The sequence below is a fragment of the Cupressus sempervirens genome, chromosome 1 (genome assembly GCF_028749045.1).
Source record: "Cupressus sempervirens isolate cs-2001-9-10 chromosome 1, ASM2874904v1, whole genome shotgun sequence".
NCBI lineage: Eukaryota > Viridiplantae > Streptophyta > Pinopsida > Cupressales > Cupressaceae > Cupressus > Cupressus sempervirens.
The window spans coordinates 775,247,675-775,266,265 of record NC_143118.1 but is presented as its reverse complement, the minus strand read 5'-3'; positions in this window follow the sequence as shown (position 1 = coordinate 775,266,265).

Here is an 18,591-nt window from a genome sequence, read left to right as displayed (position 1 = left end):
TCTACCAATCTAGCAGACTTAATAGTGTGTCTTGCATTGCAATGAATGTGGGTTACAAATTGGTGAAAAAAGATCATACTTATGATCTTGCAAAACTGCAATTGAACAAATTAATGAGAATTTAGTAGCAATAAGAAGAACCAAGGGAGCCCAATGCAAGTTTGGTGTTATTTTGATTTGTATATTCTTCTATGTATAGAATGAGTTTCCTTCTTTTGGTAAAGTAGTATGGAAAGAAAATAGGTCTATCATAGCTCAAGTTAATGAATATATAGAATAAATGGGAGCTAATTTTGAGACCCTAATGACCAGCTATTTTGAAGATTCCAGAAGAAAATGAAGTAAAGGCTAAGAATTTTAGTTTCTTTAGTAGAAAAGCATGTAAACAATGTATGCTTTTGTGTAGATATTGACTACACCTATATACAAGCTACCATACCAAGAGTTAGATGGATAAGACCTCTTGGCTATGAAATAAATATAGATGTGGCATTAGCAGCTATAACAACATTACTAGCTGAGGAAGTGGACAAGAGTACACCTCATTTTGGAACCCATGATGTGGTCAGATCAAAAGTGGATATGAAGTTGAAGAATACCTCCACATTGAAGAAGAAAGACAAACTTGTGAAGAAACTAAAGGCCAAATTTGGTGAGGGGATGGCATAAGAAGAAGAAGAAGGTGAAGAAGCCAAAGATGATGAAGAGGAACAAGGTTAGGAACCACTTGCTTTAACCCAAGGTATGGGGGAGGATGCAAAAGAAGAGGAAGGTGCCAAGTAGGAAGCACCCAAGGCTGAATCAAAGAAGAGAAAAGCACAAAAAATCCAGCTGCATAGCCAAAGGGGAAGAAGAAAGCAACAAAATTGAGCCCGACCAAGCCAACTACAAGGGTAGATACTAGGTTAACAACTCAAGTGGCAAAGGAATAGTGGAAGAAAAATTCCATAGAGCAAGAAGGTCTTGTAGAACAAAATAAAAGAAGAAAATATGTTGCACCTCCAAAGTCAGACAAAGAAAGGATAAAGTCTAAAAATGAACAATTCAAATTGGTAAGGCATTCTACAATGTCTAGATTGGAAAATGTTTGTAATAAAATTAGAGATAATGCAAATCTAACTAATTTAAAGAACATTTATTTTAATAAATTATCAAGAGAAGAAAAAAATATAGTGGAAGAATCCATCTACACTATGGTGGCTACATTCAAGACCACCCCACTTGAACTAGACAATTCAATGCCTAAGGAGCTAAGGTCCATTGTAGAGAATAAATGAAATTACTACCTTAAAATGGAGAAGGAAATAAGGGAGTCTACATTGCCTCATGTAATACCTAACCTAACTAAAGGTCAAATAGGCTAACAAGAAACATGGGAGAAAATTTGCACCTAAATACAAAGTCTATAAAATTCTACAAAATCAAATTGAAGATGTTGTGCAAAAGTCCACACAAATGTGGAAATTAATTTATGGATTAACTACTATCAAGGAAGGGTAGCAAGATCCCTTTGAGGGAAGAAATGATAAGGAAGAAGAAGCTAATGAAAAAGATGAGGAAGGAGAGAAAGAGAAAGAAGAGACAATAGTGGAGAAGACCCAAGGTGAAGAGGCAACAAATGAAGAGCAGTAACCAGAACAGAGTGTCCCAGATACCCAAATGCCACCACCAAGTCCTCAACATAGAGCACTTGTAGAAATAGTAATTATTAAGGATGTTCTTGATACCTTAGGTTAGAACATCAATCCATTAACTGCACAAGATATCAAAAAGATCCTTCACCAAACCACATTGCAATCACAACTGTACACAAATCCTATTTTGGTGAGTGTGGAAGAGTTGAAAAAGGTTGTAGTAGAAATTAAAAGAGAGAAGGTGAAAACACAAAAATAACCTTCACAACCTCCCACAACTACAAAATATCAACCAAAAGAGAAAGCAACATAGGATATAGCTACTAAGGTTGATCATACAATCACTGCAACAACAACTATTGAGGAGCTAGCAAAGGAATAGATAGGACAAGATGTTCCTACAACACAAAGCCAAGGTGCACCTCCTCAAATCATTATTATTGATCGAGGAAATAGAGAAGAATAGAAGGAAGAGGAGAAAACCTCTAAAGAAAAAGAGTAGGAGACAATATAGACATTGGTGAACTTGCCTACCTCAGGGACTCCTACCAAAAAGTTGAGCATTGATGCAGTACCACTACAAATCTTAGCACCAAGTTTAAGCTCCACCAAAGTAGCAAGGGTACTTTACTATGAAGACCCTGCACTTGATGAGAAAATAGTCATACCTAGTCATGACTCCAAGACAATGAACCTAGCATAGATAAATGAAGTGCAAGAGGCACTAGAGATAAGGAAAAATGGGAGATACTCAAAACTGAGTATAGAAATAAGTAAGTACTTGTAGAAATCAAAGACATATTCCTTGATGCATTTAGCTTGCAAGTACCTAATGAAACCAAGCCAATCATGAATAAATTGTCCAACATAGTGGACCAAGTACAAAACAAAGACCTTGATACAAATATTAAATTATTAGAGTGGTCTGAAAAGAAGATTCAAATGAAAGTCAATGAAAAGATATCTAGTTAGATAGCACTTTCACAAGTTGAATTGGCTAAGAAGGTTGAGAAATTCAAAATAGTACTTGAGAATATATTCTCATTATACTCCAAATTGTATAACTCATCATTTTTCACACAAGAAACTAGCCATAGCATTCTGAGCTTGGAATGTAATCTTAAGATTTCTAGCACAAAGCTACCCAAAGATCTAGCTCAAAGTGAGAAGTATTTTGCAACTACATTTCACACCCATAAGGAGTTAACTATATTAATAGTAGAAAAGGCCAATGTCAAGTCCAAATTGATACAGATTCAATCTGCCATTACCCCACATCTGGAATTACTCCACAAGGAAATGGCCTATGCAAAAAATGTTCTAAAGAAAGATCCTAATCTTTCTACCCTAGAAGGCCTAGTACATCTTGTAGCAAAGATAGTCATCCAACACAAATCACTGGAAATTTCCTTAGAAAATTGGGATACTTCTTTGAAGATGATCATGGAGGTAAACAAAACATTTTTGGCTAAATATTCTACTCATTCTTAGGACCCTTTGACATAAGTGTCAAAAAGGGGGAGATATAATATTTTGAAGGAGATAAAGATAGGAAATTATAAGAATGGGGAGATACAACATTCTTTGAAGGAAATAATAAAGATTATCCAAAGGGGGAGATATTCAAATTTTGAAGAAGTAATAATTGAATAAAGCCAAAAGGATGCAAAAATTGCAAAAAGATGTGAAAAGGGGAGCAGAAACAAAGGCAGAGTATAATCAAAGTAGAAATAGGGTACACAAAATTAGAGGTAATGGAATGATAAGGAAAATAATGTAAAACTAGCATGAGATAAATTCAACACAAGAATCTTTGGTTGCAGGAATAAAATTTTGGTTACAGAATTGGCACATCAACTCATGGGGAGTTACAATTTTTTTAGGTATACAAAATTTTGAACAATTTTTTGAAGTTTTGTACATATGATGAACAGAATGTGTAGTATACTCATAGAGATCAGATTCACAATATTTATTTAAGTTTTTTTTCCACTCATGTCAAAGGGGGAGATTGTTGGTCTAAAATTGATTTTGACAATTGAGTGTCAATACACTTAACCAACTCTTTAATTAATGTTGTGTATAATACAAAAGTTGAGCTACAGTGTGTGCTATGCTAGAGAATTCAATAAGTGTCAAGCAAAGTTCAAGTGCTGAGTGATAAGTGATGCCAAGTCACTATTGGTGTCGAGAAAAGTATAGATGTCGAGAGAAATAGAAATGCTATAGGAGTCGAGTGAGACAAAATTCCTATATGTGTCAAGCATCAGCAATTAGTAAGTGCCAAGTAACTCAGAATCAACATATGAGTTTGTGTCTTCACAAACTTAGATGTAAACCATTTTTTAGCCAACTTAGGATGAATCTCAAAAGATCTTGAAGATAAGATTGAATCTTTTGCATTACCTATGTAATCAGCATGTAGCCAATAAGAAAAATGGAGAAGGCATGCAACCAATAGGAAAAGTGCAAGAATTGAGTGAGAAATGAAGACTGAATAATGATCATAGATTCATAACTAACTCTAAGTCTTCAAAGAATTTAAAAGGAGGGAAAACCCCCATTGTATGCATGCATGAGGAAGAGTGTATGGGTGAATTATAGTGAAGTGCAGAAGGGTGTAAAGACTTAGAAAGAGCAGAACAACATAGTAGAATTCAGTTGATCAAGAACTAAGTATCAGAGTTGTGAAGAGTGACATATCAAATCAAGCAAGGATCAGAAGAAATAGAGAAGAACAAGGATTTGGAATTAGCAATTAAGGATTGCATGTCATTAGGTCAAGATTTTATAATTCTCTCTAATAATTATATTAGGAATGAAAATCCTATGATGATAGGTTAGTTTAATAGCCATGTTGTAAGCCTTTAAACTAGGTGCTAAATCCTTTAACAGGGTAACATTCCAAGTGAGTGTTGGTAAATCCTTTAACTAGGTCACTTTTAATAAGGTGTAAAGTCTTTAACAAGATAGGCCTTTCACAGGGCAGACCATTGGAAGTGGTCGAACTTTGTAACCTTAAATAGTTAGATATTATTGTAGTGATACTTTGTGGGTGTCATCCCCACCCTAGTTTTACCTTCTCATTTTGGAGGGTTTTTGGGTCACCAAATTCTTGTGTTATCTATTTTCATGCATGTCTTTACTTTCATGTTATTAGATGAATTAGATGTATGTGAATTATTTTAGTTAAAAGGTTTCAAAAAGGTTAAATTTAGTTACTTCGAATTTAGCCCCCCCGCCCCCTCTTAGAAGTAAATATTCCCTATTGTAAATTCCAACACTAGATCCATAGTCGAGGCATAGATACTGGAAACAATAACTATAAGATAGAAACTACATCTAACTATCTAATGTAGTAGTGAAGGGAAAGAACTGAAAGCAACATCATAATGTACTGAAATAACCAAACTAAGGTTCCTCCCAACTGTAATAGAATCATGAAACCTCAAAGATCCTAGCCATCCACTATGTGTAACATCCCAAATTGTGAACTAGATAGTTAGAGTTGTCTTATAAGGACGTCACTACTAAAGCATAATAACATCATAAGAACAAGAAATCTAGTAATATGCTAAAACAAGAACAATAAGTACTCCAACTAAGTAGATAACATCATAACATTATATGCCAAGCATCATATTAAGGAAATATGTCAATACTAACATCATGCAAACATGATATACAAGCATTTTGATGAAAGGCCCAAAATATCAAGTGAAAACACCTAGCAACAGTTGTAGTACGAGAATAGATTGCCTATGTATATCGATCCCCAATAGTGGTGAACGTAGCTACATCCCCAGCTAAGTGAAACCTATAGGTCCACTCCCACCATGCTGATGGAGATAATGATCCAACCACAAACACACACAAAGAAAATGTCCATGGCTAACACTTACACCAGACAATAATGATGACTGAAACCAAGATCAAAGACAATCCATAAACTGCAAGTCCTAGTTAGACACTCAAGGAGCTAATATGTAGTGGTTGACATCATGGAGATTCGTATGGTATCAAATAGCACACACTTCTAAATAGAAGGAGAAAATCCTGAATATCTTTTATTATTATCTTAATTTCATTACCAACTCAATATTTTATTTAGTTATCACTTGATTAAAGCTTTTGCATGCAAATGCACTAGGCATGGACACCACGCTATAGAAAAAGAAGGCCCCTCCATATGCTACCCTACCTTACCCATGCTCATCCAATGATGAGTTTCTGTAAGCATTCATATTCTCAACCCAATCCCAATGATCATAACCTCCAGCAAGACCAAGGAAGATCAAGCCTCATAAATCACCTAACAAATTTATATATACGTACTCATGTGTGGCACACTGCCATCACAAAGATCATTACACAAGGATTGAATGAGAACACAAGAAAAATACACTCAATCCAAAAAAGGCTCAGGAGGATAGATGCGACATGCATCCCAATGCAACAAAAAAGTACAAAAATGGTCCAACTGACATCTAAATAGATAATCTAGGTCCACGATCAACATCTTGCTAATAAAATTCAAGAAAATAGAGTGGTATGAAAAATGAGGTAGAAACCCAAAAAAATGGAAAAATTCAAAAATTAAAATCCATTTGGTCTTTGGCCACAAAAGCCTCAAAAATCCAATAAAATTTGGGTTAGGACATCATATGCGAAAATGGCCAGCATAACAATACAAAACCTTAAACCCTCATCCCAAAAACTAGGAAAATGTTCATACTCGACCAACCAAGATGAACTAGTAAATAGAAATAGAGGGGAACACTAGTTCTTAGCCTCCAAACAAATAGTTACCAGAAATAGATAAGGAAACTAAGCTGAAACAAGAAAATGGAAGAGCCCTACCTAATAGCCAAAAGGGCTAAAATGGAAAACAACCAAGTGAAATAAATAATCTGTAAATATGGTCAAAAATGATGGCAAAGTAAGGCCCCCCCAAGCTAGATCCAATGAAACTAACCTCATGAAGATCCCACACCTATATCTCTCATAGAAAATAGAAACGTAATCCTCTAGAAGAGGATTCTCAAAAAAAGCTCTCAATTTTGTATTTTGCAAAAGTGAGAAGTGAGAAATTAAATTCCTCTTTCAATACTTATTCACTATTCAAGTGAATAATTGATTAGGGAAAATAGCTAGCCAACCTAGTTAAACCTTGAATCGACCCAAATGAAAACAAGCTATTCCTAGTAATAGAAATTCATCTATGGCAAAACAGCCCAAAATTAAATTCAACAATATTTAAAGCCTGAAAACCTAAAATCACAAAAATTTCTTTAACAACTTTCATAATAATGTGAACCTCTAAATGCATAGACATGCTTACTAGTATAATCACATGATGCAAAAGAGTTTGGATTTAATAATCACCAAAATTTTTGATTAAATAATTAAAATAAGGATGTGTCGACCATACAAGGACAACATTGGCAAAATGAATAGCTAAATCACTAACTCCATATGCCACACCTAGGGATATAAATCATGTACACTAAAACACACAATCAAGTGCAATTACATATAATAACATAGTCAAAGCAATAAATGTATTAAATAACTAATTTAAACATTTATTCTATTATACTAAAATAATCCATTTACATCACTCATGTTCACATAAAGCATAATGAAACAAGAATGAAGTAAAACACCATAGGATAAATCTATCACATAACCGAATCAGAGATATGTCTGAATACTAGATAACCAAATATCATCATAGACCTATTGTCATCTCAAAATGGCATCAACATGCATATATAATAAACTAAACAACATAGTAGTGAAACATCTATGATACCAAAATCAAGGTATAACATCTGATCCTCAGGTCATCTCAAAAGTAACAGAACATGAGTATCAAGTATCTCTCAAATCAAAATATAACAAGGTACAAACTGTACACATGAAAGGAACTACATATATGATGATAAAAAATGATATCCATTTACATGATGGTTGGTACTATAGTTAAAGTTGGAATTTTGAGTAGGGTTATAATTCTAAATTGAGGATAAGATTATTTTTTAGAGTTTAGAATAAGAATTACATGATCATAATTATGGTTAGGATCAATTTTGATGTATGTTGAACCAACGAAGCATGAGAAACAATAGAAGAATCCCCCTAATGCAAATAAGGATAAGGTGATAGGAAACTGAAAAAGTGGGCCAAAAGAACTACATGTCAAGGAACCAAGATCAAGATGTACAAAAAAATACATGTGTGTACTAAGGTGATCAATCTTAGACCCATCATGAGGCTAATGTCATAGAAGGGACACTCACTAGACAAAGGAAGATGAAAAATAAAGGAAAAATATCAACCCCCCATGGCACTTTAATCATAAGTAGTGCATGTACAATAAGGCACAAGATATGGTGAATCCCAAGAGTACAATAATTTGCATGAGTGTCCTCAGATGACACTACTCGAATTAATATATTCCTAACAAAAGTATATTAAAAATAAATTTAATTTATTATATAAAAATTAATGGATATTTTAATTACTTTATTATAATTATAATTATAATTTATGAAATATTAATAATAATTTTATTTTAATAAAACAAGTTTACTAACTTTATTACTTAATTATTTATTACTAGATATTTAAATAGTTTTATTTAAAACACATACCATATAATGCTTAGGTATTACATGACAGCTAGTATATGATTAGAATTAGGGTTTTGATTGATGTCATAGTTTATAATTAGTGTTAGGACTATGTTTTAAGGTTTACAATAAGAATTACATTTACATGGTTAGGCTCAAGGCCTGGATATATCATTAGGGTTAGGATTAGTGTTTACAAATAAGATTCTAGATAAAATAAATATTCATATCATGGTTTTGATTATGCTTAGGAATAAGCTTGTTTTTTTGGTCAGTAACATTTGATATTTTATTAAAAAAAGATAAAGTATTACATATGAGGCCTATATAGATCGTCCAAAGCCCATTATAATAGTCCCTTATGACATAACATTAACTATCAATTAAACACCCCCACCCTAAAAATACAACCCATTAACATATTAATCTTTACAAACATTTATAACACTCCTTAAGGAGCACCTAGACCCACCCTTAAGCTCTGATATTACCATCCTATTCATCGTACAAGTTCTAAAACTACTAGCAAAAACCACTTGAAACAAAAATTGTTGGTAAGCCTATATTCCAATTTTTGCATATCATGTATTTATAGACATCCATTCCTCAAAAAATTCCTATAATATGTCATTCAACATGTTGAAGATCTATAATGTCACCATTTTCCTCACTCTAATCTTTGTTTCAAGGCAAAAAAAAGAAAAAAACCACCATGTCATCTGCCATTGTAGAGCCATGTTTCTACTACAATTAAAATGAAGCTAATCCCAATCATCATTTACCATAAAAAAACATTTCTTATCAAAAACCAAAAATAACCTTCCATCAATTTACCCTAGTTCAGTAAAAAAGCTGAAAAACTTATACTTAACACCTCTGCATAGACTAAACCTTCCTCAACACTGTAGCAAGGAAATTTTCCACAATCCCCTTCTCTCTCCTTTGAAGTTCAATTTTGAGCCACCACAAGGCTTCCCATCTATTGCTTGAATAGTCCTTAATGTCTTCATTCTTTCGTATCCACCATACAAAGAAAATAATACCATAATTATTGGCATCCTCATCACTAGCAAAGCATTCTTTTATATAAGTACCTAGTCCTAGTTCACCTCATTCAAGAATTGAATCTAGACCCAAAAAAACTCTTTATCAAACAAATACTTGACTACCTATTTCATTGTATCCACGATCATCCCCTAATTCTAGCCCCTATGTGATTCTCATAGACACAATGTCTATCTACAACCTCTAGTGCTAATAGTTTTTGAAATTTCTCTTTTAGAAGCTCAAGAAGGATATTAACCACCTGTAAGGACTCGAATTTGATGAGCACATCCATCTCCTATTTCTTAAATAGACTTGGAAACCCTTCAAATGGTGGCATGTAGACACATAGAAATTTACCTCCATCTTTCTTTTCCCTCAACTTTACAAACTATAAATGTGAATTTTGATTTACAAAATCATAACAAGCTCATGTAAATAATGAGGATTGAATTAAGACATGACAACCCACACATACCTCTATCTTCTAAATTAATGATTATCCAATGCAATTTACTAAGATAGGATGGAATTTTAGAAACCCACTCATATGAATGATGTAATCATATAAAAACATCAATCTACTCCTTTTTTTGGCTAATCATTGCAATGAAACCACCCCAAATAAAGCTACCTATCTACTATTAAATAGTCCCCTACCTAGAAAATATTCTAAAAGGAAATAATTATTTAGGATATTGAGAGTTCCTTAGGTCTTCAATAATAAACTCCCCTTCACTATGTAAAAATAAAGCCCATTTTGACAGTTTATTTGCCTCTTGATTCCCCCCTACAAATATGAGAGATCATAAAATCATCTAAATGTATAATCTCATCCAAAACAACCTTGATAATTGGTTTAAGATGTGAGAGCTTGATACCCTATTTATTTATAACCCTAACAATAACATATGATTCACCCTTCAAATACACCCACTTGAAACCTAGATGAAAATGAAGTTGAGTTGCAATCAACATTTCCTTCCCCTTTGCAACATTATTTGAACCTCTTGGGAGTTTCATAGAACCCATGACTAATATATTATCCTTGTGCTCTCTAAAAATCATGTTGAGGCCTAAAGCACCTCCATCACTTAAAGGATTCCTATCAAAATTCACTTTGATCCGTCCCTCCAATGGTTCGCTCCATTTTATATTAGCTCCATCAATCTTCTTTAAACCATTAGTAGGTCAATCCCACCTTTTGAATCTTAATCCACTCCATTTTGATTGGCACCATTGGTCCCACTTAGATGATAACACCTCCATGGTTGAATTGCATGAGGTAGCATTGAAAACTTCCTTAATGAATAGATCAACTCTACTAAGGAATTTATCCAAGGGTTCCTTCCTCTCTTTAAAAATCCATCTATTCCTCTATTCCCATACTTCCTAGATTATGATCAAAGGACAAAGGATCAATAAGAAGAAGAAGATAGAGTAAGACATTCTAGAGGGCCAATAGTAGAAAATATCTTTCAGTATGTTTGGAAGTGGGCCATGCCAACCCAATTTATTTTGGACCATCCTCCATACTTCTATGTAAAAATTGCAATTTAAAAGCAAGAGATCAAATGTCACTTCCTCCTCACAAAGGTTGCATCTCAAAGGACCAACCACTCTAAATTTCGTTCTTCTATATTCATCTATCAAGATCCTACCTTTAGTAGCTAGCTGGGCAAAAGACTTGACCTTAGGCAAGCATTACTTTCCCCAAAAAATTATATTAGGCCAATTTTCCTCTTGTAAAGTCTGATTCAATATTTGGTGACCAACTTTCACCTTATAGGCTCCTTTTCTTTCTAGACACTACATGAGCTTATCATCTTTATTTGATCAAAAAATTAGCCATGACTTTAGAATATTAGTCATTTTCTCTTTCAGAGGATTTGAGATATCAAGACTTTGGATCTTCCTCCATGTCCATTCCACCCCAAGTGGGTCATACATTCTTCCATTTAATCACACACCTTATTGCACCATTTGTATTTTATAATTTGGGGTAACTCTTCAAGTTCTATATCCCCCTTCAGTGCATTTTTCCCATTCCAAGAGTCCTCCTAAAACTCAACCTGTTGTCTCTTACTAACCTACCAAGTGATGTGCTTGGTGACCACCTCTCTACATGCAAGGATAAAGTTATAGATAGTAGATCCCTAAGGAGGGTTACAAATGGTAAGAATCCTACTATCATCCTAGCTATCTAAGTACTTTTCTCTCAAGATATGAACCCATAGTAGATCCAACCTTGTGTATAATTGCCACACTAGTTTTTCCCCTAGATCCTTGTTCATGACTTCCTAAACTCCCAGACCAGCCCCACCACTTTATTTGGATTTGAAAATTTGGTCCCAAGCTAAAAAAGGGTTCTTATCAATCTCTCTTCAACCATTCCAAAAGAATCTTCACATTATTCTCTCCATAGTCTTCAAAATCTTCTTGCAAATCTTTATATAAATCATGGAAAATACTAGGCTTGGAGAAATAATATATTTTAGAAGCATAATCCTCCACACTAAAGAGAGCCACCTTATTTTACATCCTTCCATATTTCTAACACATTTGTCAACCAATTCCTTCCACAAATGGGCCTTATATTCCCCTTCAAATGGTGAGATATCTAAATATTTACTTGGAAGCTTGCCAACTTTCATGCCTAAAACTTGACTGATGCTATGTTGAATATGATGACATGTACTGAAAAAATAAAATTCTAACTTTCCCTAATTGATTCTTTGACATAAAACCTATTTATATTGATCAAGAAGAACCCTAATATTTTTGCATCTTACATGGTAGCCTCACCAATCAAGTAAGTTTCATTAGTAAACTATAAGTGGGAGAGAGGATCCACCCTATTCACTATTTGAATCCCCTTCCATCTACCCTCTAACTTAGCTTTAGAAATCAACCTCCCCAACACCTTCACCATAATACCACCCTGTTTCAAACCATGAGAAGATTAAAAGAAACCCAAGGAGATCCATTCACCAAAATAGAGAATTGGGTAGTAGAAATGCAACTATTGATCCATTTTAGCCACTCCTTTGAAAAACCAAAGCTATCCAAAACCTTAAAAATAAAATTCATATTGATTGCATCATATGTTTTGCTAATATCAAGCTTAATCATCATCTTCTTCAATCTTGCTAACTTCACTATTTGGATAACCTCATGAGCTACAATGACACCTTTACAAATGGAGCGGTTCGGGGAGAAGCCACTATATTCAAGAGAGATAGCAACATCTAGGAAATTTGTTAGTTATTTAGAAATAGCCTTAGAAATAATTTTAATTAGTATTATATAGAGAAATTGGATGAAAGTCATCCATAGATAATCTCCTATCATTCTTTAAGACTAAAGACATAAAAGTAATATTGATGCCCTAAAGAATAAAATCCCCTTCTCTGGACTCCTTCACATAATCAACAATGCTCTATCCCAAAAAATGCCATCAATGTTGAAAGAAGACCATAGAGAATGTATCTGGACCCAGATCCTTCTCACTACCCATACTAAAAACAACCTTTTTGACTTCCAAGGTTGAGACATGCCTATAAAGAATTCTATTATGTTCCTTTCAAATAACCTTAGGGATGACTTGCAATACTTCTATATCAACAATGAAAGATAAAGCACCATTTTTGAACAATACAAATAAATGATTGACTATTTGCCTATTAATACCTTTCCCCACTCTATGCCCAATCAAGAAGATCCTATTAAAATTTTCCTCATTTTTACTAAATTATGAAAGAAACTTCATTTCTTATCCCCTTCAAAAACTCACAACTCTCTAGATTTTTTACGCTAATAAGTTTCTTCCCTTTCCAATATTTATAAATATTTCTTTTTCAAATTAGCTTCTTTTCAGAATTCCACCTATCTCATCCCTACGGCTATAATCTCATAATGTAAGGAAACCAAATTGCCTTCAATTCTAAACTTCTTGCTAAAAATATTTTGGAAAGAGGTCCTATCCTTGATCTTTAGCTATTCCTTAGTAAATTAATTATTTTGAAAAATATAAAGGCTTTATTGCCTAGCTCCTCCTAAGCATTCCTCTACCACCCATAAACTAGATCAACAAAATATTTATGTATCAACCACATAGTTTCAAACCTGAAAATGACTCTTTTAGGTATCAAATCTTCCTAAATTTGAAGCCCAATGGGATAATGCTTTGAACCTATAATGCTCGAAATCTTCACATTATAGCTCCAATACATGGCACCTCATTCCTAGCTAGCAGAAAATGGTCTAGCTTTTCAAAAATATTTAAGAAACTTTTTCTTCGGTTGGTCCATGTGAATTGACCATTCCTTAGAGTAGGTTCCATAACACCATTTCATTCACATAAATCAATAAAATCCAACTGAATTTTCTACTCTAGCCTTTCCCTCTTTTTTCTCTTATGGACTTAGGAAGACATTTAAATCCCCTCCTAAAATAGTTAACTCATTATGCAGTCCATCAGTAATATTGGATAAAGATCCCCAAACCTATCATTTTGAATGGTGCATGTAGGTCCATAAACAATAAAAGAATAAATATGAGAAAGAAATTGCAAAGAAGAGATTTGAACCCCATTTCAGGAACCTTACTCTAAAACATTCAAAATCCTCCTTTTTGAGTTTGGTTTTTAGAATAAAAATGACATCCTCCTTTTCTTGATCAAGGAATATATTGATCAAGAGGATCTTTTTAGGGGCATTACAACCCTTGACATTCCATGAAAGGAGCTTCATTTCTTCCAAGAAAGGGCATATACCTTTCTTGATCTCAAAATATATGCTTGATTAGGAGCACTCTTGTTATTGCCAGCTTCTCCTAAGTTGACTTTGGACCCCTTTTCCTTCTCTCTCCTTAATTTGGCTTGGATATATTAGTTTTTGTTGTTAGAAATATAGAATAGGCTAGGTTACTCAGAGGGGAGGGGTGAATCAAGAACTAATAAAACTTAATCTTATTCCACCAATTGTTCCTTCATATATATTCTAATCTAATTGCATGCATGAAAGACTGAAAACATTAAAACATTCATAACACCTTGATACAAGATATGGTGACCCAGAAACCTTCCAAATAGAAAGTAAAACTCGAGTGGGGAATATACCAACAACCTTTAGTATTTTAGTATTAAGTTGGCCAGTTAAGGTGTACAATCGATCATTTCTGATGATCTACCCTGTTAGGAGCAATAAGGATTGCTAGGTCCACCTTGTTAAAGGATTTACAAAACATACAATGAAGTATGCACTCAATAAAGAGATTTACAAAAGACTATTAAGTCTACCTTGTGAAAGGATTTAACTATTCCACCTATTAGGATGAACTAGTGGCTGATCTCTGATTTGTAACTCTAATTTGTTGGTTGAGATTCCTTTGAAATGTAAAGATCACCTTGTTCTAATAGATAAATCTTTTGTGCTCCTTATACTGCTTATAGCCTTTTCACTTTGCACTTTTGATCTCTATATTCACATCATTACTTACTTCATAGTTGTTTGGATATGATAAAATATATTACATATATACCAATCTAAAACACAATTCATCAAAGTTGACTGCAACATAGATTACCAATAAGAATCACAAAGTTGGCCCAACTATTGGTACTCAGGTTCTGATGACAAACTCGATGAGGTTTTGATACTCAGCAACCATTATCAACACTCAACATTGTCATGCTCTTGGTAGACATAGAAGCTCAATTCATACTAATCACTTTCAAGTAGTCTAAACTTGGTCAGCAATGGTAACTCAGTGAACACTATTAAAATCAGCATATAAACTAAATTACTTTGTTGATATTGCATGGCTTGGTCAACACTAACACTATAAGCTTGGTATAAACTGGATCACTTGGTTGATACTTCCTAGCTCAGTCAACACTAGATTCACATTACTGACACTACAAACTCAATAGACACTGGAGACCATGGTTGACACTATGCAACTTGGTTAATACTATGAAGCTCAATTTGCACTATTACTTATCAACTTAGTAGATACTACTTAGTGTGAACTGAATATTGATTTTGGAACTTGGTAGCAACCATAGAACTTGATAAAATCTAGATTACTTGGTTAACACTGTAAATTATAAGATAAGCTTGGTAACTGTTGACCACTTGACTAAGTGTGAGTCACTAATAAACAAACTTAACCATAATGTCAACAATCTCCCCCTTTGGAATTAGTGACAAAATATTTTATCAATCCAAAACTCAATTCTCAAAATTTCAAGTGTGAAACATTCTTTTGTTTCCATCCTATGTCTTCAACTCAGTAACATACTCAGTTTTTGAGATTTTTCAAGATTGCTTTTGTAAAAAAATGTTTTTTGATTATCTATGCATGTATTTGTATAATATTATGCTGCTCTGCCATACATATATCATATATTATACTTCTCATCAAAAAAAAAAATATATATATATATATCACATCTTGTCCCCCTTTTTGATGTAAATACCAAGGGTGTATGCTATATTGTAATGCCAAAATGTGACAAAAAGTTAGAATGTACCTTCAAAATTAATGTCATTTTCTTGTCCCAATTTTCCTATAACACCTTACTTGCATGAAGTGCAATCTACACTTCTACTGATAACTCCATCATGTGATCAGCTATGGAGAAGTTATTATCATGGATGAGAGTTTTGGCACATGCAATGTGTTTATGCAATGCATTCATGTTTGAAAGAATCATGCCTTTGATGTCTCCAAGTGTGGCCCTAATCTTGTCTTGTTCCCTTAATAATTCTTCTTGCGAATTAGTTAGAAATCTAATTTTTGAGTAGTGAGCAAAACTATAGCTCAGGTCAAGTGACATCTAGTGTGCACTTGCCTTTAAGGCTTCATCTATCTTAGATAGTTTATCTTTGATTGACTAAGTGAAGATAGATTTATCACATAACTTGGTGAATAATGAAGTTACATTATTTGCAAAGGTTTCCAATGAGTTGAAAATAGTGGACAATTCTACTTGATTTATTGCAATTTTCTATGCAACTTTCTCTAATACTTTGTTCTTAAATTTCCTCTTTGCCCTATATAGAAATTTTTCTTGTCCATTCAAATCTTCATTGAATTTCTATACAACTTCTACTAATTGAACCAAAATAGGTCGTGTAATATCAACCTCAGTACTTAGTGCATCTACAAGTATGTTCTTCACATCTTCAAGCACTTGATTTTCTCTGTTGTTCTCTTCTCTAAGCTTTTGTTTCTTAGCTCTCTTTTGAAATAGTTCATCCATTATGTTCCTTTGATCAAAATTTAGAGTAGAGATATCCCAATTTGGGATAACTATATCATCATCTAGATCAATATCTTCTTCTTTACCTTTACCCTTAATTGAAACTTTAGTACTCAATTGAGACTTGTTCTCAACTATCCTAGTACTTACTATTTGCACACTTGGAATTGTAAAAAAGGTATAAATAGAAGTGCTAGCAACAAAAGTAGATATTGCACTAATAGTATAAATACCTTTTTGTTGTGTAGCCAAATTTGATGATGGAGGAGGCACTAGCTTCTCAGTAGATTAAGTGTTGATCACTTCAATCAATATGGTACTTAGCTAAACAAGTGTCAAGATTGGTTGGGTGCATGGTGTTGTAGTGGTTTCCACAACCAACTCAAGAAAATATTTCTCTGATCTTGAAGGCATTAAAGCTTTTCTTAGAGAGTAAGGAAGTGAGGCCATTACTATTGTTGCAATCTTCTCTGGGTCAGTTTCCTCAATACTCTGAATCTTAAGGAGATTCTCCTCTATAGCTTCATGTTCTTGCTCCTCATCATCTAGATTTACATCATCTATTTCTATATCTTCTTCATCATTGTTGTCATCATCTTCCTTGACATCTTCATTATCTATGTCACTAACATAAACAACCAAATCACCTGATTGATGGAGTTTGTAAATGTTCTTCCATGTAGTAGTAGTTGCCTTCACCACATGTTCAATGTCATTTACTGATATCATGCATGTGTTGAATTTTAGAGTGAGCTTTTCTTCATTTTTCTTCATAGGTTCTTTTACCTCTTTGTCACTAAGACTCAACATGAGCTACTTCAAAGTCTACTCAAATATATCTTTTGTAGTTTTCTTAGCATTTTCCCATCTTGGCTTGATTGCTTGCATAAGTTCATTGGGAATTTGATGTACAAGTTGATCATGTGAGTATTTCCATTTACCCAATTTTGACATCATCATGTATTCAACTTACTTATTCTCATTTGCATTCTTGGTCTCATATCAAAGAGATTTGAAGTTTTCCATTCTAGCTCCTTCAATTTCCTTTAATTTTTCTTGAAATGTAGGTGGAGGTTTCCTTAAAAATAATTTCCTTAGCATCTTCCTCACCTAATTGATTTGGATTCACTTCTTATGAATACTATAGTAGATGATTTGGTGGGTCAGGTAATGATAACCTTACCCTTCTTCCTGATAGGTTGTTCCTCTTCAGACTTTGTTTCTTCTAATTCATCTTCTACATCATCTTCTTCCACATCATCTCTTTTTCCTTCTATAAATAGGAGAGTAGAACTTGCTTGCCTCAGCTTTGCTATCCTCTTCTTTCGTTTACTGACTACTTAAGGAAGCTTGATTTCAAGTTCTATTCTAGCTTTGGCTTCATCATAAAGTACCAAAATATGTGGCCTTGGGATTTATAGGTTCATTCAATAGTGCCTTAATGATATCCTTGGTGTCATCAATTTTAATCTCATAGCTTAGAGGCTTAACCCACACCAGTCTAGGTTTGATTGATTGAATGTACACTTTGTGACAATGCACCATGAAATAAACATCATCCTTGTAATCTTCTACAAGTTTCTTTGGAATTCTATATCTTCTATTCATCTTTTTCTTGAATGAATCAAAATAATTTTCCATGGTACTTACAAATTTCGCATCCACCTCTGCTATATATTCATTAATCTGATATAATACTAGTACATCTTTTCTCCATACGATTGGACCTTTAGAAGGGAAACAATTTTGCACAAAGAAGAATAAACAAGTCAAGAGTGAACCAAACTTATCCAAATTTTTCTTTGAAGTCTTCATGCTCTCCATGTTCTTGTTGAATTGATTCAACATTAACTTGGCAAGGTTGAAGGACATTTTGTTCTTCACTACCTTGAAAGCTAGATCAACTACCTCACATGACACATTTTTGAGACAACTAGAGCTATAGATCTTATGATCTATCACATGAATTCCAAAGTTTAGCTCAATGTCAGTCACATTGCTGATCTTCATA